This window comes from Hemicordylus capensis, chromosome 5 (genome assembly GCF_027244095.1).
Source record: "Hemicordylus capensis ecotype Gifberg chromosome 5, rHemCap1.1.pri, whole genome shotgun sequence".
In the NCBI taxonomy this organism is placed as follows: domain Eukaryota; kingdom Metazoa; phylum Chordata; class Lepidosauria; order Squamata; family Cordylidae; genus Hemicordylus; species Hemicordylus capensis.
Genome location: NC_069661.1, coordinates 104,306,458 through 104,333,940, shown reverse-complemented (window position 1 = coordinate 104,333,940; position 27,483 = coordinate 104,306,458). Strand labels below are relative to the sequence as shown.

Genomic DNA, 27,483 nt, shown 5'->3' with positions numbered 1-27,483 from the left:
CAACCACTTTGGGCTTGTATACAGGTACCTTCACAATGTAAAGGAGTCATACCAAAGATTTAAGGTAGATTATATATTTTAGTGTGATTGCCCCAGAGATATCTAGAAAGAGCCAGTCCCATGGACCAAAACTCTAAATTAGGCCCCTAAATATAGATTTATTCTATACTATTCTATTTCCATCCAACGTTTTGGCTTGCAAAAGCCACATATATGTATATGTTGCATTCTACCCAATATCCTTTATGTTTTGTTGTTTAGAACTTTGTACCAGTGGGGTTCCTGTAGAGCAGGCATCCCCAAACTGCGGCCCTCCAGATGTTGCTGAACTACAACTTCCAGCATACCCAGCCACAAAAAATTGTGTCTAGGGATGCTGGGAGTTGTAGTTCAGCAACATCTGGAGGGCCGCAGTTTGGGGATGCCTGCTGTAGAGAATGTGGGGAGTGGAGTCGGAAAGAACAAGTTGTTCTAGTAAGAACTAATTTGCCTACTTTCCTTTCACTATCCCTACAACTGAATTGGGGTGGATGACATCATCACAAACTATGCATTTGAGTTGCCCCTACCGGTATGTGTCCCTAAACTGTATCAATTTTGATCTGAATTGGTTCCCACTTGCACCTCGAATGTTCATGTGTCTGTCATCCTGAATCAGGATGGATGGCATCATTACAAACTATGCTCTTGAGATATCTCTATGTGTCCCTACACAAATTTGGTTCAAATCAGTTAGGCGGTCCACAAGTTAGCCTTCTTGCACATCAAACATTCATGTGTCTGCCATCTTGGATTGGAGTGAATGGCATCATCACAAACCACACCATTGAGGTGTCCCTATGTGTCGCTACAGTTGCAGAAAATTTGGTTCAAACGGGTTAGGCAGTCCACAAGTTAGCCCTCTTGCACCTCAAACATTCATGCGTATGCCATCTTGGATCGGGGTGGATGACATCATTACAAACAACACCATTGAGGTGTCCCTATGTGTCACTCACTACAACTGTACCAAATTTGATTCACATTAGTTAGATGGTCCACAAGTTAGTCCACTTGCACCTCAAACATTCATGTGTCTGCCATCTTGAATCGGAGTGAATGACTTCATCACAAACCATACCATTGAGGTGTCCCTATGTGTCCCTACAGTTGCAGCAAATTTGGTTCAAATCAGTTAGCTGGTTCACAAGTTAGCCCACTTGCACCTCAAACTATTACACATATGCCATTTTGAGTTGGGCTGGATGACATCATCACAAACTCCACTGTTGAGGTGTCCCTCACTACAACTGTACCCACTTTTGTTCAAATCGGTTAGATAGTCCACAAGTTAGTCTTTGTTAGTCTTGGTTCAAATCACAGTCTACTTGCGTCAGTCTCACTGACTGCAGAGAAGCAGCTCTTTTGAACATCTGGATTTTAATAGGACAATGGGGGAAAGGGGCGGAACCATGGGTCCAATGGGCCCACAGTTCCGCATTACATGCAAATGCCCTGGGCATTTAAGATAACGACTTCTTCACCATGAGCCCCACCACCCATTAAGATTATCTTGTGAGGTTCGTCTGGTGGCTACTCAGGGACAGGCCTTCTCTGTTGCTGCCCCCAAGGCTTTGTAATGCACTCCCTGCTGAAATAAGAGCCTCCCCATCTCTGACAACTTTTTAAAAGGCAGTTAAACATTTGTTAAATGGTAAACATTTGTTCGCCAAGGCTTTTAGTCAGACTTACAGTTTTTAATAGTTTTTAACATTGTGTTAAATTTTAAATTATTTTAATGTTTCAACATTTTAATTTTGTTTTAGTTTGTATTTTATTGTAAACCACCCAGAGACATAAGTTTTGGGTGGTATATAAATATGTTAAATACATAAACAGATAAAAATGTGGCCTTTGTGTTTGTGAGAGAAACAGCTATAAAAAAAATATAGCTACATATACTCCTATGGTTAAATATTTTATACTTGAAATATTTTATACTGGCTGAATAAACCACCTTGAGATTGTTTTAATGAAAGACGGTATAACAATTTAACGATAAATAAATGCATAAATTGGGCTTCTCTTTTAATTAGTCTGTGCACTTGGAGAATAAATTACAAGCAGCCACAGACCATTGCACCTGTAAGAACTTTGCCCAGTAGAAGACCTGGGGTCACCACCAGTAGGCAAAGTATATAAATACCACTACCTAATGGTGCAGCAGGGAAATGGCCTACCAAGCCAGAGATTGCCGGTTCAAATCCCTGCCGGTATGTTTCCCAGACTACGGGAAACACCTATATCAGGCAGCAGCGATATACGAAGATGCTGAAAGGCATCATCTCATACTGTGCGGGAGGAAGCAATGATAAACCCCTCCACTATTCCAGTGCTCTGTAGTTGCCAGGAGTCGACACCGACTCGATGGCACACTTTGCCTTTACCTTGAGTACAGAAGTACAGCTACAACATTCTTGAACACCATTTACAGAATAGGCTAAGCTGAGTGAGGTCACAAACTGGGTGGCACAGTTTTGTGCTGATTTCAGCCCTACCTGGAGGGTAAGTTACAGAAGGTGGCCCCTTGGCCATTTGTCTGTAGAATCCCACAGGGTTCTACTCTGTTTTCAACACTTTTTAATGTCTACATGAAATTGCTGGAAGAGGTTGTCAGGAAGCTTGGGCTGAGGTGAACTGCTATGATAAACTGAGACAATGCATATTAAACAGAAGTTATATCTGTAGTTGTAAATAATTTTGTATATTAAGAATGAGTTAATTTAGCCACAGGAGCGAAATCTTAACTGTAATTTCTTCCAGGATTTTTTAAAAGGAACATTCAAAACTGCAAAAAATTTGGATTGCCTTGTCAAAATGGGTCTAAAGGGCATTATTTTTGTGGACATAATTCATGCACACACAAAGCACCATTACAACACACACTTATGCATTTTCCTGGTCTATGCACAGAGTCACATTCCATGATATTTCAAAGCCTACATAGAGAGGGGGGAAATCCTCAGGACTTGAATCCAGAAGCACCCCAAAGTGCACAACAAGGTTCTCAAGGTGGGAGTGTGATCTCATCCAAAACAGATTATACACCAATTTACAGATTATCTAACTCCTCAGTCGTTGGGACTTATCAAACTTAAGTTTCATTTTGTTTGCCCTCATCCTGTCCACCACTGATCCTTGACATAATTGGTTCAGGTCCTCAACTGCCACTCCAAAACTGGATGGAAAGAAATAGAACAGACTCTTGTCACCATACTGATGACATCATTTCTCAGATCCCCAGATGACCTCACACAGTGTTTCCATGTAGAGATGTTTAGTAGAACATAAGATGGAATGTTGTGACAAGCAAATAGGGTGGAGCCATAAGCAAATAGTCCACAAGTGGTGCAAATGGTTATGGGATGGAAAAGCAGTAGTCTCCCAGCACAACCTTCTGAGACCTACCCAATAATAAGGACCAGAACAAAGGACCACAAAAAATAATGCCCTTTAATCTTGCCAAGGCAGCCCAAAAGGATACCATGGACAATCGTAACGTATGCCACCGAAAAGTCCAGGAGAATCAATACAGCTTGTAATAAATATTCTTCAAGTACTTGGAATTCAGTGAAGGATTTGAGTAAAAAGTTTTGCTGGAATCAGAACTCTGACCCAATTGTGCGATACGGGAGGGGGTGTGTGCACGTATGCACATCTCCTGCTCCATTGTGCAGGATGTGATTATTCAGCAGCAGGATGGATGTCAAAGGAACAGGACACACATGCACACTCGCCTAATTGTGTGATTGTGTCATCAGTTGTCTAAATTGACTCAGAGTGAAGGCAGAGATTCCATAGCAAGCCCACCACCAGCACATAGTGCAGGTGATCCCACCACATAGCATTTTCAAGAAGCCACCATGTGCCCAAGACGAAGCGGCTGGCCCCAACACTGTGACGGCTGCCTCAGGTATCAGACTTTTGGCTGCCATTTATTATTTTTAAACGTGGAGATAGGGGGGCGGGGTGCGTGCGTACACGCAATGTGAATATTCCTCAAGTCCCAAATTAGTTGGACGGTCCTGACAATTCACGCGAGTCGTGGCGAAAATCCTACGTGGTTATCCCCCTAACAGAGATCTATAGGCATGAGCCACACACCCCACTCTATTATGGGCCTTGCATCGTCGTGCTTTTTGTGCCTTTGTGGTGACCAAGCTAACTGAGCAGCGGCGGCTGCAGCAGGAGGCCTCCTCTCGCTTTTGTCAGCGGGCACCTCCCTTCCTTCCCCTTGGGCTTTTTGGGGGAGGTGGGGCGGGTGGGTGTAGCTGCTGCTGCTGTTGTTTTTCGCTGCTGCAGGTTTGCTTCCAGGGAGGGTGTGCGCGCGTGTGTAATTCCGAGTCGAGTGCCAGGTGCACACGCCTCTTCGCCTGACAAGAGAGGAGGAGGAGAGAGGGAAGGTGGAGACGCACAGCAGCTGGAAGGGCAAGTTTGTCAGCGGGGCGGGCTCCGCCCCTCCTCCCCGGCTGCGGGGGGGGTGGGGCATAATTAGTAGCTAACTTGTGTGAGGAGTCGTCGCCTTCTGCCTGCCTCCCGGGGGAAGGGAAGAGTCAGTGCGTGCCCCACTTGTTTGTGTGTGAGGGAGGGAACCAGAGACTGTGACTCGCCTCGCCCCGACCCCTGGCTTGGATTGTGGTGTGTTGAGGCCTCCGCCCAAGCGAGGCTGAGGGAGACGCCCTGCCTGCCTGCCTGCCCGCCCGGCTGGCTGGCTGAGTAATTCGCGCGCCCCTCCCTGACCCGACCCTTCCTCCCTCCTCCCTTCCTTCCCGCCCTCTTGGTTACCCTGCCGGCCAAGGGAGCCTGGCAGAGCTAGCGGCGCCGGCGTCATGTGACAGCGCTGCCTAGTGCCAGGAGCCTGCCTGAGTGGGGGAAGCGGAGAAGGCGAGAGAAGCACTCAGACGGACCGGCGGGCGGACGAGCTAAGGTGTTGCTCTGTGCAAACAAGGCAGAGGCACGCACACACACGCAGGCTCCGGCGGCCACACTGCCGCTCGAGAGGAAGAAGAACCCGGCCCTCCCTCTTTCCTTCACGGGGACGCACGCAAGGGGAGAGAGACACACAGAGAGAAAAGTTCTTTGGTTTTCCACGCGAGACAACAACGCCCTGTCCCCCCACTAACTTCTGGAGCAACTTCTGTGCCCAGTTGAGGGTTAGTGGCGCCGCATAGCTTCGCTTGACAAGTAAAAGTAAGTCGCTAAAAGGAAGGGGAGGAGAAAAAGAGATGGTAGTAGTGACTCCAAGGAAAGCGACGTGTGAGTTGTGGGGAGGGAGGAGAGGGCTTGGAAAGAGGAAGGGGGGACATGGGGGGTGGGGAGAAGAAGGTGCTCCTCTGGGCACAGCGAGGGGGAGCTCATAAGAGCCTGTATACTGTATGTACTTGCGTGGAGAGATTGCTGCTTTGAGGACACGCACGCACAAAGCCTAGGCAAGGGACGTTTGCGAGAACACTTCTGCAGCTGAAAAAGTTGTGAAAGGGAGGGGGTGGAATCTCAGACTCAAACCCACCCACCCCCCATTCCCAGGGTGGGGAGAGAGACGACTTGCCATTTGGATTACCAGATGCCACTTTCATGGTTGGAAGGACGCGCTACAGCTTGCATTCACGTGCATATCCACACTGATCTGCGGTTGACTGGAACTATATGGAGAACTGTGAGGTGGTTTGGGGTTTCTGTTCGTTTTTTCTTTTGAAATAAGACAACTTTCTGTCTTGGAGTTGTGGTCTTGTCGAATAAGAAGCATTTAACAAAAGCCTAGGTGGCGTGGCGCGGCTCTTCAGAGGCTTTTAAAAAGGAAACCCCAGGAAGCACTAGGATGTTGGATTTGACTGATTTTGCAGCAAACTGCTGGGATTCTCTTCTCTCTCCAAGTGGGAAAGAATATTGCTATGTGTACGTTTTGTTTTCCTTAAGCTGATGGTTTCAGTTTCTGCTGTGTAAGATGCATTTTTGACAGCAGCAACCCCTCTAACTGCCTCCACAGCAGCCTAGCAGGGACCCCAGAAGTGTTTAAGGGAAGAGGGCTCAAGGCATTGAGGATGTGCTGCATGTTGCCTATTTTTCAGGCATATTTTTACATTTTCTTATTTAATGAGCAAATAATAAATCATAACTATCTTGTGCTATATTAAAATGAATTTCACAATTGTACATAGTTGGGGGGGAAAGGAAAGAAGCTAAGAACTAGTAACTGAACTAAAAATTATGGAAGGCTTATGGAATATGCTTTGTATAATAAAGCTAACCAATGTTTACTTCTGAGAAGGAAGGATGGAACAAGTATTTTGTAGAAAGCTAGAACGTTTTCATTTGTTATTGAACATGAGATGAGATCAGCAAATAAAGACTATGTTTTTGTAGGAATATTGATTTGTTTTCATGATACCTTTTTGAAAGGAGTAGGGTTGGGGGAAGCCACTCTTCCTCCTCACAGAGATGAACAGCAGCTCTCAGTGAACATAAGTCACTCTGTCAACTAAACTGTAACAAGGGGGTGGGAAAACCTATCCCCCCAAACACATCAATCAACATTCAACAACAATAATCCTGGTACTTACTTAAGCCTCTACACTTTGAGTTAGAAATACTTTTCCCTGTATATATGCACGCACCAAACTTTTCATTAATGTTTAAGCATGAAAAAAGACAGGGATTGGGAGTGGGGACTGCTTTAATCTTTAGACAATACAATGCAGAGGGAAGGAGAATGTTTGTCTCTTTCTGTTTTGTGCTCTTTATGCTCCTACCTCACTTTGCCATTAGAGATAAATCTCTTGTAATGTCTGGTTTCTGACAGACATTTTATCCAGTCTGCAGGAGTTTTTGTTAGTTTGCTTTTTTATCCTCCCACTATATGTGTATGTTGTGACCTACTTTGCTTTCCTTCAATTTGCGGACAACACTATTTACCCAGCAGTGACTGAGCCCAACACAGCCAATTATTTAATTAGTTGGTAGCCTGCACATACTTACCTAGGAGTAAGCACCACTGAACTCAAAGGGATTTGGGTCGGCCAGTTAGATTATGTGCCTACTCAGTTTCAAAAGGTGAGGGCAGGTTGGATCTAATATATTAATTAAATTAAAAAGGGATCCTAACTGTCCTGAAAAAACACAACTTATGAATATTTATAGAATTGTAATGAACTAGAAGCTCAGTGTTTGGCCTTCCACTCTCAACTCTCAGCTGACTGACTCCCTACACACATTAGCTTCTCTTAATTTATCTCCTTCCTCCATAGCTAACCCCTGCTCTCAAAGCATAGGAGAGTCTGCAACTGGCCACTGGGTTCTGAAGAATGAACGGCACCTCTTGCTTTCCTTTCTTAACCATCCTTTACTGCAAGAGCAATTTCTCTTGCTGGACATTCGTGGGAGGGCTCAGCCTACCCTGGACAACCTTAGAAGGGGCTTTATCCCTATCTGCCACTCCTCTTCCATGTCATGGGCCTTGGAGAAGTCTATTGACATAATTAAGAGATCAGTGGAGCTGCTTTATAGGATGTGGATCAGGGATTCCAGTTTTTGTCTCAACAGTGAGGAATAAGCCACCTAATGGTGCAGCGGGGAAGTAACTTGCCTAGGGAGCAAGAGGTTGCTTATTCGAATTCCTGCTGGTATGTTTCTCAGACTATGCGAAACACCTATATTGGGCAGCAGCGATATAGGAAGATGCTGAAAGGATCATCTCATACCAAAGAAAACCACATGGCTCTGTGGTCGCCAGGTGTCAACACTGACTCAATGGCACAACTTTACCTTACAGTGGGGAATGGGGGGGCGGGGACAAAGAGTATATGTCAACACATGTAGCTTCTTTTGCTGAACTTACATTCTAAAACTGGAGAAGACAACCCATTTGGGTTGGAACCTTGAGATTTTGAAAATTATCTAGTAAATCTATTGATAGGAGATTCCCTTTACTGAAATGTGCGGTTCTTTTAGAGCTCTAATCCTTATTTTATTTACATTTAAAAATAAATAGTAGAACTTCAAGTGTGATTTTTAAAAAGCATAATTGTCTTCTATCTACTAACTTGGTTGCTGTTTGCGGGAAGAAAATAATACTTGTGTTAAAATACAAAACTAACTTTGAACATTAATTAGTCCCTATGTCTCTGTTGGAGTACATATAGTCTTAATGGAGATGTCAGGTGTAGCGTTTTCAGTAAGTTAAGGTTCAGTAAGAGTGGTAGCACTGCAGAAGAGTGAACTATTTATGTTTTAACCTCACTGCCAAAGCAAAGATCAGTGACTGACATTCCAGTTAATGAAATGTGCATACTTTGTGGGACGGCGGGGGCACAATGCGAGCCCTCATGCAATTCCCCTCATCTCCCTGCATGCGCTCTATCTTACACACAAGGAAACTAGGTGAGTTGTGCAAGGGCTTCTGTTTTGCCACCAGATTCCCTTGAAGCATGCACTCTTTGTTAGTCGGGATGTCAGCCAGTGTATTTCCAAATGTATGTTTTAAAACACACACAATATTTGTTAAAGGCATTTAAATTCATAATAAACATCACATATGCACAACTTTAAAATGTAAAGAATCAAAAGAGATGTCAATATTTGGCTTTCTTCCTTTCTGAAAGTTGCTTTCCTGTGCTTAAAGATGATGTAATACTACAAATTTTGGATGTTTGTCAAATTAAAGTTTCATACTCAAATACCATAGATATGGACTATAACTAGAGCAAGAATCCCAGTTCTTGAGGAACCTGTATTTAGATTTTTCAGACAACACACTTATAGCTGCATTTAGTGTTCTTAATACAGACCTTCGTCCATCAAATTAGCCACCTTGTCTGCTTTCATTCTTCTGCTGAGTTAACTTGTAGATGCACTGAGTTCTTCTTGCATAGTTGTATATAGCCTCCTGTAAAAGCAGGAAGTGCCACAGTTCCAGGGTTCATCTTTCCCTTTCCAGGGAAAATCTAAACCCTGCATGGATGTGAGGGCCTTTGGTGATTTAAATTGTAGTTTTAAGTCTATACTCTGCACTGAAAGTCAAAACCACACTGTAATTGTTTTTCTATATAGTAGTTTGAAAACTGTTCTTGTTGATGGCATGATGAGTTGTTTTCAGGATTCTAATTTGGACTAACTCATTACTTTGACACAGGGAAGGGAGAATATATCAAACTACCTTTGTTCTCTGCACTTTAAAATATATTGTTTAGTGTTGTAGTACAAATACTTCCAGGTTAATTCCCCCTGGCCCTGCCACCCAGGAATAGCTCCCCCTCCCCCAGCAGTTTTCCATGTTATATATGTTGATAAACAAAATAAAGTAAATGATATATAGAAACATATTTGAAAATAAGTGCCCAATACTAATATAACCCAATGATAAGAGTAGACTTCTGTTCTGTTCAGTGGTTTGGGATGAGGTTTTTGTTTTTTACAATTGCCAAAGTCCTCTGCCACGGTTGTAAATGAAGAAGAGGATTAAGAAAAGTGGACATTCTCAGATGCTGCCTCAGTGATAAAAGAGGGGACTTAGAGCAATCTAAATAGCTTTTATACTTCTGAATGTTGAAACCATTAAGAAAATCATAAAATGCATATCAATTAGGAGCATGATCCAGCCAAACGTAAACACTTTTAACTGATTACGTTTCATTGATTTAATTGAAAGAATTAAATCAGTGAATCCATTGCTTTAATTGAAACAGAGTTAAGATTTAAAAAATCAGTTGGACTGGATTAATAAATAGGAAGCTATAGTAGCTAGTTGATTACTCATATGGTTCTTAATTAGTAACATTTCTAAAAAAAAATTATACTGGCTGCTATGATGCTCATTACTGCAACACTGTATAAGTAAATCTCTATGAACCTCTTCAGGTACAGAACAAAAGTCATGTGATCTTTAATAATCTTGTTCATAATATGTACCTAAAAATGAATATAAAAACTGATGCAATAGGTAGGAATGAAACCAGGTATAAGTGGGCTTCTGTAGCATCTTTCTGGAGGATGTTGTAGTCTCTGTGTGTGTTTTGGTGTCCCTCCTGTAGTACGACTTGGTGTCGTGATATGCAAACTTTTATTTTTGGTTAGCTATTGCTGCAAGTAACAAATTACATTTTTGATCCTTAGTGTGAAAATCAACAATCTGAGGGAGTGCTGTAAGAATGGAGCAACTGAGGGAGGCTAGAAAGTGCCATAAATGTTTTCAGCAGTAAAATATCTGGTGGTTGCCTGTCTTTCTTCCCTTCACAGGAATATATTTAATTGGAAATGAGCCTGCTTTGTATCTTCATGATAAAGTTTGTGCTTCTTTATACTTCATTGTGTTTTTAAAAAGAGAAGTATGTAGAAAAGTTAGGGTTGCTTGTTATGATCTGTCCAGAAGAGTGGAGGGAATCATATGTTGTGGTTCTGTTGTCTAGTGTAGCATTTGCCTGATTGTCAATAGGGCAGGTCTCCTGTCCGGAGACATTGGATTTTTATTCACACCCAGTGACCAAACACCTACACACACTGTCGAGTTTTTTGTTTGTTTGTATTCATTTTAAATTCAGCTGCTCATGAATATAAGGGTCAGGAAGGGCCACCTAAATGTTTCTCTGTGCTTTCTCTCCGGCCCAGCCAGCAGAGCTGTTTCCTGTTCTTTGTTTCAAGGCTGAGGTTTGCGTCATACATTCCAAGTAGCATATGTGTGCTCTTTCCTGTTTCAGGCTGTTTTCTGGTAGATCAGTAGCCCAGACCAGGCCCCTTGTCACTGCCCTACAACTCCCAATCCCCACCCAGTGAATTATCATGTCTCTACACACTCACAATTGCCTAAGCTGCTTGTGTTATGTCACCACAAGAGGTCTGCATTAACCTCTTAACTTGCACACTCTCCATTCCAGAATATCCTTATTGGAATGATTAAGTCTCTCATTTTGAATGTGACCTTTTGGAAAAGAGAGCGGTTTGTCTTCACCAAAGAAATTGCCGTGGTAAGGATCAGAAGTAATTCTAGTGAAGTCTGTGGAAGTAGTGATGGGGGATAGGCCCCACACTTAATTTATGTAAAAATAAATTGGATATCTGTTCCAAAAGCTATCACAAGAATTGCTTCTGATTTTGGCTAGCTTTACCTCTGAGTAGTGATACTGCTAGCAATAATAATAATTAGCAGATATAAAGCGTATTTCAAGTGATCAAAGCATTTCATGGTCATTATTTGTGGATGAATTTAAACTGTGCTTCCATTTATTGGGGGGGGGGATGTTTATACCTACCCAAACCAGAAAGGATCTCCATATTTGTATATAGAATATTTTTGGAAGGTACTCCTCAATTTCACTAAGCCCAGTTCCTGCCATATTCCTAAAGCGTTCTTGGCAAATGCTTGTCTAGTTTTTCATGTAAAACTTCCAATAAGAGATCTCTAAGCACTTCATCCATTGTGGAAATGTCTCCATTGTGGAAGTTCATCTTGAGTAGATAAGTAGTTTCTTTGTAAGATGGGAAACATTAAGCACGTCTCGTTGAAATGAAATATCAGATTGGAAAGCAAAAGGATGCATCTGCCATGAGAGGTGGGTAGGCAGAAAATGTTGGGAGAGAGTTCAGAAAGAAACACTGAACATCTGCATTATTATTCTTGGTTTTACTGGTGGTGTTGAGCGTATGCAATTTTATAGTTACCAGGTATTCCTACTGAAGACAGTGTGGCTATTTATTTAGGAGTAAATGAGATTAAGGACTGCATAACTGTTATGGATTTGAGGCAAAGCTCATTCAGGTCAGTTAAAAGAATATTGGCTGCTTCAACATTTGGCTTTATATAAGATTGAAGCTGAATGAAAATAATATGAACATGGGATAGAATATCACTTAATGCTTATTTGCTTTTTAGGGGTGGGGTGGGAAACATAATTTCTGCAGTTGACATTGGCCATTTTGTAACAGCTGTACACAGCTGTATTTTTATAAGAAATCTACCACCTTAACCTACACTGAAATTTGTTATATCTTACTACCTTTATCAAGAAAGGGGATCTGAATGGGGAGAAAGGCTTTGTGTATTTGAACTTGCTGGAAAGGAACCACTGATGTACATCAAGATGACATTGCCTGTCCACACTGTTTTGTTTGCAATTGGATGTGTAATCACCCCCGTCCACAACTTGATGCAACCGGTCATGCAAAACTACATATTATTTAAGTTAGATTGGGGGTTACAGTCATAGGGTACTACCGAACCAGTGGGGTTTTACATAGCTAATTTTGGCTGTCTTATGCCCATTTTGTAAATAAACTTACTTTATTTTACTTTATTTTATTTCTTCTTTCTCAGAAATACAGACTTGAAGAAAATATTTGTATGTAAAACAGAAACTAGCCTGTTTGGTAAGTTTTATTATAAACACCTTTACTTCTTAAAATGTTAAGTTCTGATTCAGTAAATAAAATTATGCATCATATACATGGACAAAATTTTCAACTAAAATACTTTGTTGACAGAACTTACTTGATTTCAACACAGCAATGATAGTAGCTTCAAGATGTGGGTTTTGCACCTGCGCAGCAGGTGGTATATAAATGTGATAAATAAATAAAATAAACTTAGCCTCTCTCACACAGAGCAAAGGCCCATCTAACAACCTTGTTGGAAAGGCAGAAACCCTTGGGAGCAGGCAGTCCTTCAGGTATCCAGGACCCAAACTGTTAAGGGCTTTAAAGGTAATAACCAGCACCTTGAATTAGATTCTGAACAAATTGGCAGCCAGTGCAAGTTGCCAGTGCAGATACAGGTGAGCAACCTGTTCTTCCCCCCCACCCCATTGGTCTTTTTACTGATAATCAAATTTTAAGGACACACATTTGAAAATAAATTCCACTGCCAGATTAATTTTCCTGCAACAAAGTGTGCTTAGGACTGCAGCCCTACAGTCCATTTCAAAAGCAACTTGCTCCTTGTCCAAAATGAACAAGGACTGGAAGTCTTGCTGCACATATGTGTCAAAGCTTCCCTTTTCAGTAAAGTGGATGAGGCAGCTCTAAACACATGAGGGATGTCTATACAGGAATGATGTTGAAGTAACTGGGGAAGTCAAGAGTTTCACATACATACAGTATAAGACTGTTCGAATTGGGGGCATTGTCTGTTGTCATAAGAACTGTGAATGCTCTTTGCAGGTTTCTAGTGGTGGCAATAGGAAATTCATGGACCTGCCATTCTTTGGCAAGTAATCACATTTCTTATAGTCACCTCTCAGAAGCAGATTGTGGGAAACCTGTGAAAAGCATTTGCTGCTGTTAGAATTGCTGTCATTGCAATATGGCACATTTCCTTTGTGCTTAGGATTAGATTACAAGCCCTCTGCAAGGTCACTCTGAGCTGATGTACGCAGTTGGAAATAGCATCTAGCCCTCCTAAAACCTCCTAAAAGCATGTAGCCTTTGGGTATGGTTTTAGCCCTCCTAAAACCATACCAGTTCAGAATGTAGATGGTGGATTATATGCTTAAATGTTCCTCCAAATAAACAAAACTTCCCCACATGCAAAAAAACCTAGCGTATTGGTGAGAAGACAACGGTTTCAGTCTTGATATAGGTGAGCACTGAAACAGGAAATCCTCACCTATGCTTTGGTATAGTCCAGTCCTAAGAGGGCTGAATTATATATTGTTGTGAACATGTTTTTTTTCTCCTCAGAAAGGCATGTCTAGGAATTCTGTCCAGTGCCTACTACACAATTGATCCTAAAGACATTAGAAGTAGTTTGGAGCAAGAAAGTGGAAGACCGTTGCTTTGGTTCAGTATTTGAAGTTGCTTGTTCAACCTTTACGATTAATTAGATTCTGGCCTCTTCAAAATACAATCATGTATTTCTTAGACAGTGGTATTGGGGATTTAACTGCTACATTTTAACTGCACTGTTGCAAATGCAGCAGTCCAATTTCAGAGATTTTCTGATAACATGGTAGATCTTTTAATGATATAGTTTGGGTCCTGTATTGCTTTATCATTGCTTTTTTAATTAAAATTTTTGTCACTTTTTAATTAGTTGATAAACTGAAACCAGGCATTTGAAGCCATAGTTAGATCTAGTTGTTCACCACTTCCCATAGTTTCAAGAACTATAATATCTGAGGCTTAAATTGGTGTTTTGGGTAAAATCATGCATTTTGGAAAGCAGGTTTAACACTAGCACCACTAGCCAGCAGGAGACTCTTCTGAATAAAAAATTATAATATTTTTAAAAAGCTCTTTAGTTCAGCCAGTGTCGAAGTTCTATGTTTTCATTCCAAGACTGGTTGCTTCCAGTCCATAATTTGATATTTGGCAGTGTTAGTCTGAGGAACAAATTTAATTCTTTCCTATATTAAGGCTTCATCTAGTGCCAAGGCTTCCTTATAGGGTTTTTTTAACAACCATTGTTGATGTCTTCCAGGGGAACTAGCATAATAGTTACACAAGATAAACAGAATGACAAAACTGCTGCAGACATTAAATGCTAAGATTACCCATAATGGAAGTGGGGTGTGGGTGTGCACGCATGTGCGTGTGCATGTCTCTGGTACATGTCCCTTTCAAGAATGCAGCTTGAAAGGGCTTGGCATATCAGGGAATGAACAAATTGCTTCTCTAAAAATATCCACGTTTGATCCACTTCTCCTGCTCATCCTCTTACTTGCTTCTTCTCCCCTGTATGTATGGACGTATTGTGATTTATGCAGACACATGCACGCTCATGCAATACTTTTCTCATTCTTATATCTTATTCTGATTAAAAGGAAGAACTTGAATCTGTTTGTCATTAATGTACATAAATATGTGCACACCTTTTTCACTGCAGACGCACTCTTCAGCCCAATTAAAAGAATGTGAGTGGTCTGCATGATTGTCCGTGCCCAACCTCTCTTTTCTTGGGAGCAAATTTTCTTCCTCCTGCCTTACAACTCTCAACTGCAATTACTTGCTTCAGTGGTAACCACAGACAAATCTGGGTTCCTGTTTAAACGGGATTTGAAACCAGTTTTAATCCCTAGTTTCAAATTCTGGTTAAGTTATAATGCACAAGATTGGGGGTGGGGAGTAATGCCACAGCCCACTCAGTCTCTTAAACAGGTGTCAAAGAATGTCTGCACCAGCCTAAAATGAATTGTGTCTAAAGTAGCAAGTCAAACATTTTCCTTGGCCATAAGAATGGTTTGTCTTTGTTCTTATTTTATTTTTTTCTTCAAATGCCAAGGAGTATTTGGCCTAAATCTACAGAGCTACATTGGGCATACTCAAGGGTTCGGGCATGCCCAGTAGGTTTTTTTACTTTGGATAGCATACCCCCATGCTAAATCACAAACTGCTTTTTGAAAGTCCTCAGTTTCAAAAGCAGTTTTCCATGGGGGTTACTGCTGTTCAAGAAAACAAGACAGTGGTTGTAAGGCCTCCCTGTATTGTTTTACAGAGCTGTAATACAATAGGTTTATGTGACTGACACTGCATTCTTGAACTGCAGTATTTGAGCTACTTAATTCTGTGATGGTTTTATTATATTAAAAATGTGTCAGCCCCATATAAATGGTTCCAATATTTTGGTGTAGCATTGAAAATGTCTGTCCAGAATACAGATGTATGCTATATCAAACATATTCTTACAAAATACTTTCTGCTGAGTATTATTGAAGTGTTAAGACATTGGGATTCTGTGAAGCATTGTCAGCCTTACTATCCTTGGACCTTCATAATAAAAAAATGAGGCTGAAACTACAAGTGATATTTGAATGCATAATTTTTCTCTGACTACAAAATGCAAATAAAACCAACATCAGGAGGCTGCAGTCTTGAGTAGAGAACCAGTTTGGGAATTGGCGGGGGGTGGAGGGAGAGTAATCATTTCTATCCTATTTTTCTATTCAGAATGCCTCCACCCGACCAGATACAGATATGCTCATCTTCCACTCAAGAACATTTTCTCTTGAAGATTCTACCATTTTAAAAAGAGATTAGGGGAAAGATGGAACTTTGTATCATGTGTAGTTTCAACCTGAGTTGGGGTACAGTCCAGCCAACGTTTAAATGTTTTGGCTGGATTGTTCCATCTGTGTTAGGAGAATTGTGCTTATGTCTCTCCCACTGAAATTTAGATTTAACTTTGGCGCAGTTGTACATGTATATTTTTATTTAAAATCCTTTCAAAAGTTAACTTTAAAAAAGGCTAAAGTTCTTTCCCTTCTACTTCGAAAGGAAAAATTGTCATACCATTCTGCATACCTCACTTGTCTTCAGAAGTCTGCTCTTTCTTCTTGCTCAGCTCTGTGTCTGTTTCTCTGTGGAAGCAGTAGTTTGAGACAGGAAACCAGATAATATTCTGCTCTGATAAGAGAGCACATTGTCTCATGGAGGTGGCTGGGGGCTCTCAGCAGGGTTTAAAAATATAAAATAAAGAGATGATCGAAGTTGCACATATGGTCATGTCAAAATAAAGGTTTTCTTAATGACAATTGCTAAATCAAATTAATGCTAGTATCTAATATAATTTGTTAATTTAAGAGATAATTTATACTGAAAGTGGTTTCCCTCACCCCCACCCCCAACTATATAGGTAGTAGCATTTATTCAAAATATTTATATTCCTCCAGCCCCCGCCCACACTGCTGTTCAGGGTGGCTTACAATAAACACATAAAATCCATGACAAAGGAATAAAACAGTAAAGGACAATAAATATCCTAAACTATAAGACAGCACAAGTAGAACAGTACTGTCTTCATGACGTTGCTCTCTCATCAAACGGAATAGCAGGCTTGTGATACCTGGATCAAAAATCTTCTGTTGCCTAGTAGTACCATAGCAAGCTTCAGTAATTTATTCCTAAATCCTCTACTCAAGTGTACTGTAAAACCGATTTCCTGCTTTTCTCCAGGACAGCAACTTATAATAAGCACATTAGTAAACGAAAGCTTTAGTTTATTAATCGATGAAAGCAAATTAAATCCGTGGTACCAAAAGTGGCACAGCGGGGAAATGCTTGATTAGTAAGCAGAAGGTTGCCAGTTCGAATCCCCGCTACTACTATATCAGGCAGCAGCCATATTGGAAGATGCTGAAAGGCATCATCTCATACTGCGTGGTAGGAGACAATGGTAAACCCCTCCTATATTCTACCAAAGACAACCACAGGGCTCTGTGGGCTCCAGAAGTCGAAATTGACGTGACATACTTTACCTTACCAAAGCTGAGAGCACATTTATTTGTTGCTATGTTGGTTCTGTTGTGGGGGGAAATATGTTCTTGTTTTGCTTATTGTGAGTTCATACACTTTCATATCTTACTAAGGTGCCTATATTGAGGCTTCAGGAAAATGTAAATATGTGTATTAACTAAATACACACAAGTGATCAATTAAAGTTCTTGGTGGACAATCATGCTTCTCCTATATCCACTCTTCTAGCCCTTTCGTGTGTACTCTTTACCACCACCAAAATCAATAGTAAAACTTTCCTCTTGTACTTGTTCTTTAGTGGGTTCAGTAACTATCTGGTATAAGTGTGAAGTCTCATTTAGTAAAGTGCTTAAGGGAATGATAGGATCTTGGAGAAGAGAGTAAAGTTGTAGCATATGCTGAAGATCTTTTTTTAAAAATTGGAGCAAATACGTGGCGTTTTTCTACGTTTTGGCTGTTGCAGAAAAATGCAGGAACCTGGAGCCAGTTGACAAAGATGTGCACCCTTAAAGATATTGGCTGACATCCTAACAAACATGTACAATGTCTGTAGCTTGCATTCCAGACTACTGTTACGTGGCCGCAAGTATGCTTGTGCAGCTACAACATGTCTTACTTGTTTTCAAGGGAACTTTTGTGCAAACCTATTTTTAACACAGCTACATGATCTTGCTGTAATCTGTCACAACCTTGCTCTCATTACACAAGCACTTTATTAGGATATCTACCACTGAAGCCAGCTGATAAAAAGTAATCTTATTTGAATGACAAAGATGAGTCTCTGAGTGATGGTGACAGAAAAAAATGATCTTTTGTAAGTGCATGGTTTCCAGAGATGCATAAGTCATATTGTAGTTCTACCAGGTAGCAACAATATTGCAAGTATATTCAGGGGTTAGAGGGGAGGAGAGATGCCGTTTTAGTGTAATTGTTGGATGTTAAAGTAAAAGTGTGCTATCTAGTCGATTCCGACTCCTGGTGCCCACAGAGCCCTGTGGGGTTTTTTGGTAGAATACAGGAGGGGTTTACCATTGTCATCTCCTGTGCAGTATGAGATGATGCCTTTCAGCATCTTCCTACATTGCTGCTGCCCGATATAGTAGCAGTGGGGATTCAAACCTGCAACCTTCTGCTTGTTAGTCAAGCGTTTCCCCGAAGTCTTAAAACTACATGTGAGCTTTGCAGCACCAAAGGAAGTTATTTTCTTCTTCCTCATTTAGATGCAGAAATGTGGATTAAGCAGGCTTTGTGTGTGGCACTATATGGGACTTGTTATGCACAAGAATTATGTACAAGAACTTTTTAAATTTCTCCCTTCAACATTGTGGAATAAACCAAATTGTCAATTTATTAGCCAAGAATGGCTAGAATGTTTCAGAACCTAAAGCAGACCCAGAAATGTGTAGTTGCTGGATCTCTCTGCTTTCCAACCCCCCTCTACCTTATTTACTTGTGATATTATCTGTTCTATCATGTGTGCACCTACCCCGCACACCTCTGTGGTGGTCCTAAGATTCTGACTTACATAGGAACATAGAAAGCTGCCATATACTGCGTCGGACCATAGGTCCATCTAGCTCAGTATTGTTTACACAGACTGGCAGCAGCTTCTCCAAGGTTGCAGGCAGGAGTCTCTCTCAGCCCTATTTTGATGATTGTATCATGACAGAAGAGAATATGTTAGTGGAAGAAGGGACAGATCCTAAAAACAACTTGGATGAAAATGTAGAAAAAGAACATCCCTTAGAGGCCTCCCAGGAACCTGGGAGCAAAAATGGGTCTATTCTCATCCCAAACCACCCTGCCTTGCCTCCCATCTCTGAACCCCAAACCCCCCTCCTCTTCACCAAACCTCCCCGGGGCCCATCTGCCTCAAAGTAGGTCTACACTTTCACGTGAAGTAAACATGGAAGGGGTAGGAGGTAATACTGTTATCATGGAAGACATGGAGGTAAGGGTTGAATTAACCCAATAAGCCCCTTTGAACAATACTTGACACGATCTGAGATCTAAGGAACAAATGCCTACTATTCTATTGCCTCGCTTCTACGCGAACAGCGACTCTTTGTCTGAATGGGTCCATGCCTTACACATAACACCCTCCTATCATGGGTTGTCGGGCCAATTCCTATAATATACTTACATGGAATGTTAATGGATTAAGGTCACCAAATCGTAGGCAAGAGATCCTACATTTTTTAACAAAATGGAACTATCACATCTATGTTCTGCAAGAGACCCATTTTGAAAATGAGAGCCACCGCTTTTCGGCACAACAGCAGTGGACAGTGGGCCCATCCTTCTGGTCCTACGATGGGAGCGACAATGCAGGGGTAGTGATATTGTTTAAAGACAGACCTTATCTCAAAATTGAGATGGTATTGGAAATTGATCAGGGCAGACTAATGTACAGTATGTAGATTTTACTGTCAGGGGTGACCCAAGCTCGGCAGCCACTCTGAGGCTCGACTGAGCCTTTAGACACTGTGCCATATATGCACCGGTACAATCACACCTTAGGAAGGCTCTTTGGGCTAAACTAAAAAAATATATGTGACACCAAGCGCCACCTCCTGATCGCGGGGGATTTTAATAACAGAGCCCAACTGAGCGACAGGAAAGCCTTTTCGGGAGGCCTCCCAGTCTCCCCCTCAAGTCCCTCTCTAACGAATGAGGAAAAAGCTCTCCAACATTTTCTGAGTGAGACTCTGGGTTTAGATTATAAGGCCTTGTGGGTATATAATGATTTGGATTTTCCCCCAATCCGTCACGAAGAGAACTTTAAATCGCAATATAGACATAAATTTAAAACCGGAGTCAAATTTACATATTACCACCCGAGATCAGCTAGCCAGCTAGATAGACTCTGGGCTCCCCCTTCTTTTGAAGTCTACAGGTGTAAACTAGTACTTACCCCATGGTCCGACCATGCGGCTGTGGGATTTATTTGTAATCTCTCTGAGGTAATTCCACATGGTAAGCCCTTGTGGCGATTACACCCAAAAATGTTAAGTGATGAATATCTCAAAGGTGTCCTTTTATCAGAACTGAGGCGACAGATCCCTCGGCTATTAGAGGCAGAAGATGATCCTTTGGGAGTCTGGGAGACACTTAAAAAGAGGGTGGGCTGCTGTACTAGGGCAGTGACCAGCCGGACATATAAGAGAGAGGTCAAAAATTATCAGAAAGCGATCACCCAGCAACTGAGGATTGTTGATAAGATGAACAGGGGAGAAGCCTTCGACGTGGAATCATGCCGCCGCTACAGAGAGACGATCAGGACATTTCAAAATGAGCTGTGGAACAGGCGTTTAGAAAATAAGCAGTATCGCTTCAAAGGGTCTGTAGTTGAAAAAGGGGAGTGGGAAAAGGACAAGATGCATGCATCTAGTTTGACATTCCAAGGCCTGCGATCGGATGGAAGTAGCCCACTAATGGCCGACCCCCACGATATGTTAAAGATCATGGCCCAGTTTTATACAAACTTGTATGCATTGAAGGATATTTCTGTAAAGGACATTCAATCCTATCTAGATAGGTTCTGCAGTCTGAATGAATATGGTCTCGGCTATTCCCTCACTGAGGGGGGGGAAGCTCTTTGACCCACCCTGTAACGATAGAAGAGGTCAGAGCAGTTATCTCAGCGGGAAAGAACACATCAGCCCCAGGGTCTGATGGTCTGACATGGCCTTTCTATAAGATTTACGCAGACCAGCTACTACCAGTTTTAGTTAAATTATTTAATTTTGTCCTAGACAATGGGTGTTTAAATAGGTCCTTTGGGGACAGCCTCTTAATTTTTCCCCCCAAGAAAGGTGACACCACTTTACCACAAAACTGGAGACCGATAACCCTCACAAATATCGATTACAGAATCTTTGCCAAAATCCTAAGTAATAGATTGGCAAAAGTGGCTCCTAAATTGGTCCACAGCTTGCAGACAAGCGCTATCTCGGGAAGAAAGATGACAGACTCATTGTGTCTGCTGAGAGAACTTTTTTACTCTATACAGAATGAAAGTTGGAAAGTTCACCTCCTCTTATTGGATCAAGTTAAGGCCTTTGGCAAAGTGAACCACAATTATCTGTGGACATTGTTGAAAGCTAAAGGTATACCACCCCTGTTCATTACTTGGATACAGCTGCTCTATACGAATGCAAAGGTGACACCACAGATTAATGGATGGCGGGGCGACCCAATCATTTTGCATTCGGGTGTCCGCCAAGGATGCCAACTGAGCCCATTACTTTATGTTTTTGCCCTGGATACGATCCTGATCAGAATTCAGAGAGAACCCCATCTGCAAGGACTCTCGGTCTCTATCCCTCCGCCCTGCAAAATCTTCCCGGGAGGGAGGAGGAGGGAGAGTGAGGGGATAGCCGAACCACCTGTCCACTCAGAACCGCACTCTGAGTTTAGGGTAAAATTTGTAGCTCATGCCGATGATGTTACATTACTGTTATCGAATGAAAATGAAATCTCTGTAATACTTAGACCTCTTCTGGGAATATGGCAAGATCTCGGGCTCAGAATTAAATGCTGACAAAAGTGTATTTGTTAAAATGGACCCCGGACGCCAGCAACTCCGTGCCTACCCATCTCTGAATGTAAAAGCGAAGGGGCCCCAGAGTCCAAACTGAAGTGGGTAGATACAGTAAACATTTTGGGGATTGAATATGGGACTAAGGAAAAAGTCTGGGGGGGAAATTGGACAGATTGGGAAGAAAAAGTAATGCTTAAAATCACCATGTGGAAAAAATGGAGCCTCGCCATGTACCAGAAAGCGGTTTACATCCAGACTTACCTAATACCCCCTGTGCATAACCTGGTGGTAGTCTATCCTCCCCCGCTCGATCTCCTTCGGAGAGTTGAAAGCCAGATCTTCCGTCTGGTATGGCACACAGGGTCCTTCCCTTTGGCCTGTGCGGTAGCATTTAAAGAGGTTGAGCAGAGAGTCCTAGCCCTACCTGCCCTGCAACCCTATTTTGTAACGGAATTCATGTCCTACAGTTTTGGAAACTGGATTTTCGTAAATGTCCATAATATGTCCAACCTCCTGCAAAAAACCTGGGTCTCGCTTTTCGCTCTGCATTGGCGCAGGTCAGCATGGGGCATAGCATGGTGGGGGAAAGGATCTTTCAATGGTAATAGCACACAAGTATTAAAAAGAGAACACCCGGACTACTTGAGAGATTTGTTATTCACACTTAAAAAATGGAAGGTTGAACCGGATCTATTTAAAGGATCCTCCTCAGTTAAGCAGCTAAGGAAAACAATTTATGGAGAGATTCTAGAAGTGGGTTTCTTAAAACCTGATTTAGAACGTAAACGCTACAAACACCGTACTTCACAGTACTTGTTGCAACCCGATCACCCTATCGCTCTCTTTAAGGAGAAAAAAGTCCCTTTCCATTTACGGGAAACAAGGTGGCGCTTATACCATCAAGTACTACCACTTAATGCGGCTAAGCCATGGTTCCCAGAGGACCAGCAAGAGTGCCCTAAAATCACCTGCAAACAGAAAGCTAGTGAGCTAGGTAAAACATTCAGGGAAACCCACACACATTTCTTAAAAGAATGTGTGGTAGCAAAAAGAGTGTGGCAGGGAGTAAGCAAGCTGTTAGAGCGAACTAACATCGGGTTTGAGCGATAGAACCTCCTTTCGAGGTCCCAGAAAGAAACCTTCAAGGAAACGGGACGGAACTGGTGCCCTCATACTAGGGAATTGGAATGTTCCCCTCCTTGTAATCAGGTTAGTAAACCTGTATGTCATTTATGCAATGCTCCTGTATAGGAATAGGGAGGGAAGACGCGACCAAGAGGTTCACGCAGATGAGACAGTAAATCTCTTCTGGAAAAGTTTGTATGGTTATGTGTAAAAGGACAAGAGTATCTCTTCTAAACAGCAATGGGACAAATTGTGGAAATGGACGTCGGACGTAACCCCCCCCCCCCCGATTACTTGATGTGCCTTGATATCCCCCACCCCCGAGTTACAGTACTACCAGCATGTACTTCATAACCTTGTGGGTTTCCAAATCATTGTGTGTAAATCTTTGTAGATATATCATGTGCAAACAACCACTTTGTATATAATTGTGCTTTGGCAACGTACTGTATGCTTTGGTAGTTTGTTGGTTCAATAAAAAATCTTGTCCTATTTAAAAAATAAATAAATCTTGTCCTATTTTGGAGATGCCAGGGAGGGAACTTGAAACCTCCTCCCCTTCCCAGAGCGGCTCTATCCCCTGAGGGGAATATCTTACAGTGCTCACATATCAAGTCTCCCATTCATATGCAACCAGGGTGGACCCTGCTTAGCTAAGGGGACAAGTCATGTTTGCTACTTCAGGACAAGCTCTCTCCATCTCCTCTCCTCTTGTGTAGTAGAACATATACTGTGTCCCTAAGTAAGTCTTATCAGAGCATTAAGTGTATGTTTCCTATAGCCATATGCCTACAGCTTTAATATTTGGTTTGAGTAATATGGAAAAGAAGCAGCCAGCGTTAAGACCAGTGGGTCTTAAAGCATGTGTAAATTTTACCTATTAATCTCAATGGGACAACTAGCTGCACGTTTGGATTCTTTCAGTATGGAAAGCTTTCTTTTGAGTCAAGGGCAGTAATTATATTTTCCTCTTCTTGCTTCCCTGACTTCTTTTCTTTCTCTCCTGCCAGACCACAGTTGCAGAAATGCCTTGGGACTTTGCTTGGACTTTACCTTTGCACCTGTCCTTACTTGCATACAAAAATCAATTGCTTCACTTGCCTTGCCGAAGTACAGGGTGTGAGCAGAATCTTATCAAAAGCTGTGTCCTGTTTGGACAAGTTGCATTGCCTTGGCAAAAATCCACAGGGTGGAGTGACTGGGAGGAGTTGACTAACTAACTAACTCTTTCTCTCTCTCTCTCTCTCTCTGGAATGTTTGCTTACTGGATTTTGGCTAATTATCTAGTTTCAGATTACATACAGCCTAAATACTTCTACCTATATACAAACATCTTGATGCAAAATAACTAACATATCTAATTTGTAAAAGCCAAAGATTTAGCTCCTCTGAATTGGTGTCCCAACTACTTGAAAGGATATTTGGTTTTCCAACAATGTTTAGTGTTTAAAAATAAATTGTGGCCTATAAAATGAGGACACGAACCTTTCGGGTTACAGAGCAGCAAAGTTATTCACACTATATTCAGAATATCCTAAAAATGGTTCTATAACTTCCAATTATTTCTTTTTAGTTGTCAGAGGTGGGCATCCCACTGTATCCCCTAGTATTACCAGATCACTATTTCTTAATTTTCTGTTCCATTTGCTATAGGTGCAGTTGTTTAATTTCATGCTTGTTCAATTACTTAGATCCCAATCTAAGAAAGAAGACAGCTCTGCAGCTTTGCACAATTCACGGCTGCTCTGCTCATCCATGCTCTTTTCGTTACTCTTATAGTTACTGGCTTAATACCTGCTTCACTTGCTATCAAAATATATAAAAATGTTCCTTTTATAATAGCTTAATGAAAAGGAGACAACAGATTCTGAACCTCAGATTCTGGTTCAGGTAAATTTGATATTGGAAAGGGAGTAGATGTAAAGCTTCATGGTTTGTCTAAGGCTTAGAAAGACTATTATAAGTGTTTGATTGTTCAGATCACCAAATGTCCCCTTAAAAATATTTTTCTCATGCTAGTTGCAACTAGTTACTAGTGGGGTTAGAGCTCTTAATATATGATGTATGCAAGAGAATCTGCTCAGCCAGAAGAAGAAAAAATCACTTCCTGCTGTGAACACATAAGTACACTATTTGAAAATCTGCCACCTTAAGTCAGTATGTACTCCATGTAAGGATCTCTCCTCTTAGCCTTCATGTAATCCCTATCAGCTACCCAAGGGTTGGGGATTGTACAGAGATGTGTGTTGTACATACTGAACAGCCCTGCTGGATCGGGCCCAAGGCCTATCTAGTCCAGCATCTTGTTTCACACAGTGGCCACCAGATTCATCTGAAAAGCCCATAGCCAAAAGTTGAGGGCATGCCCCCTCTCCTGATTTTGCTCCCCTGCAATTGGTATTTATAGGCATCTTGCCTCTGAGGCTGGAAGTGGCCTGTAGCCCTCAGACTAGTAGCCCTCCATGAATTCATCTAAACCCTTCTTAAAGCCTTCCAGGCTAGTGACTGTCACCATATCTTGTGGCAAAGAATTCCATAGGTTTAATTATGCTCTGTGTGAAAAAGTACTTCCTTTTGTTGATCCTAAATTTCTTGGCATCCGGTTTCATGGGTTGACCCTTGTTCTAGTGTTATGCGAGAGAGAGAAAACTCTCTCTCTCTCTCTCTCTCTCTCCCCACACCATCCATAATTTTACAGTCCTTTATCACGTCACCCCTCAGTCATCTTTTTTTCTCAAATAAAAAGTCCCAGGTGTAATCGCCTTACCTCATAAGGAAGCTGTTCTAGGCCTCTTTTCATCTTGGTTGCCCTCTTCCTCTGTTCTCCATTCTATAATGTCCTTTTTGAAGTATGGTGTCCAGAAATGTATACAGTACTCCAAATGTGGCCACACCATAAACTTGTAAAAGGTCATTATATTAGCTGTTTCATTTTCAGTCCCTCTCTCCTGATCAGTCATTTTCAATCTCTCTTTCCTGGTCAGTCACCAGCAGCTCAGACTCCATCAGCGTATGTGTGAAATGTGGGGTGGGGGGTTGCTGTAATATGCATTGGGAATGTTCATGGAACCGATTATCACAGTTCAGTTTGAGCTGAGTTGGAACCAAACCTCCACTTCTGTTCAGTTGGTCAAACTGGTTCAAGGAAATCCGCACCGGATTCCCCTTTACAATCATAGCCCCCACAAACTGCCAAACCAGTTTGACCTGGTCTGCCTCGGACCAGGTTTGATTCACTTGTGGGCAGAATCACCTCTGGTTCAATCTGTGATCAAACCTTCCAACTGGCCCAGTTCAAGGCAAACCAGTTTGCCTCAAACAGTTCGTGCATATCCCTAATATGCATCACTTCACACTTGCTAACATTGAACCCCATCTGCCATTTTGTTGCCCACTCTCCCAGTTTGGAGAGATCCTTTTGGAGCTCGTCACAATCTCTTCTTGATTTTACTGCCCTAAATAGTTTGTCATCTGCAAATTTGGCCACCCCACTGCCTATCCCAATTTCTAGATCATTTATGAATAAATTAAAAAGCACTAATCCCGGTATAGATCCCGGGGGAACACAACTTCTTACTTTCCTGAATTTAGAGAACCCTACCCTCTGTTTCCTGTCCTTCAGTCAGTTACCAATCCACACATTAACCTGTGGTTAATGTTAGACAACCTCCATTCCTCCGGTACAGAGCCTGATTGTAGGGATAAGTTACATTTTTTTGCAAGGAGGTCAGCAATTTCATATTTGAATTCTTTAAGGAATCTCGGGTAAGTAACATCTAGCCCTGGCAATTTGTTAATTTTTAATTTTTCCAAACCGTTAACATCATCACTCATTACTAGGGATGTGCCCGGAACCACTCCTCCGTGTTTCAGAGGCAGTGGGAGTGCTCCCTTAAGGGTGGGGAGGGTGCACTTACCCCTCCTTCCGCGTTTCCCCCACCGGCGCTCCGTTGTATCAAAGCCCCTCGGGGTGGCAGCGTACCTCCCTGCTGCCCCATTGCCGTCCTTGGCTGGAAGTACCTGGCACATGTGCGGCCGTTGCATGCACACGTGTGCACAGCAGATGGGCACGTGCACGTGAAGGGTGCATGTGCGCCTGGTACTTCCAGCCACTTCCGGCCAGGGATGGCTGGTACTTCCAGCCACTTCTGGCCAGGGATGGCAGGGAGGTATGCTGCTGCCCCGAGGGGCTTTCATACAACGGAGCACCTGTAGGGGAATTGCGGTGGGAGGGGTAAGTGCACCCTCCCCCGTTGCCTCCAAAATCCGAAATGGCCCCGGTGGCCGAAATGTTTCGGAGGCTTCTATAATGGTTTCTGAAACATTTCGGGCACATCCTTACTCATCACCTCTGACTTGGTTCTTTAGCCTCTGTCCCTGAGAAGCTCTTTTCAGGCACAGGTATACTTTAAGTATCCTTTACTGTGAAGACAGATGCAAATAATTCATCTAGCTTTTCTACTATCTCCATATCCTCCTTACAAACCCCTGCTAACTTGGCAAAGAGGCACCTTTTAACGTGGTGATTCTCTTTATGTAGCAGGGGGAGAGTAACTGGCCCTATCCAACCCCAGCATAGTACCTCCAGTGACTGTTGCTGGTGT

The 27,483-nt window shown here is 42.2% G+C and overlaps 1 protein-coding gene across 4 annotated transcripts in view; it reads left to right on the top strand.

Moving 5' to 3' along the window:
• The first annotated feature begins 4,308 nt into the window (after positions 1-4,308).
• Positions 4,309-27,483, top strand: part of KLF3 (KLF transcription factor 3) — a 53,295-nt gene continuing 30,120 nt past the window's right edge. Inside the window, exons 1-3 of one of the 4 annotated variants that reach the window (XM_053256541.1) lie at positions 4,474-5,229; positions 12,341-12,393; positions 12,628-12,726. The gene's annotated coding sequence lies outside the window, so the exon portion shown is untranslated. The other 3 variants (XM_053256540.1, XM_053256538.1, XM_053256542.1) reach the window with 3 other exon arrangements.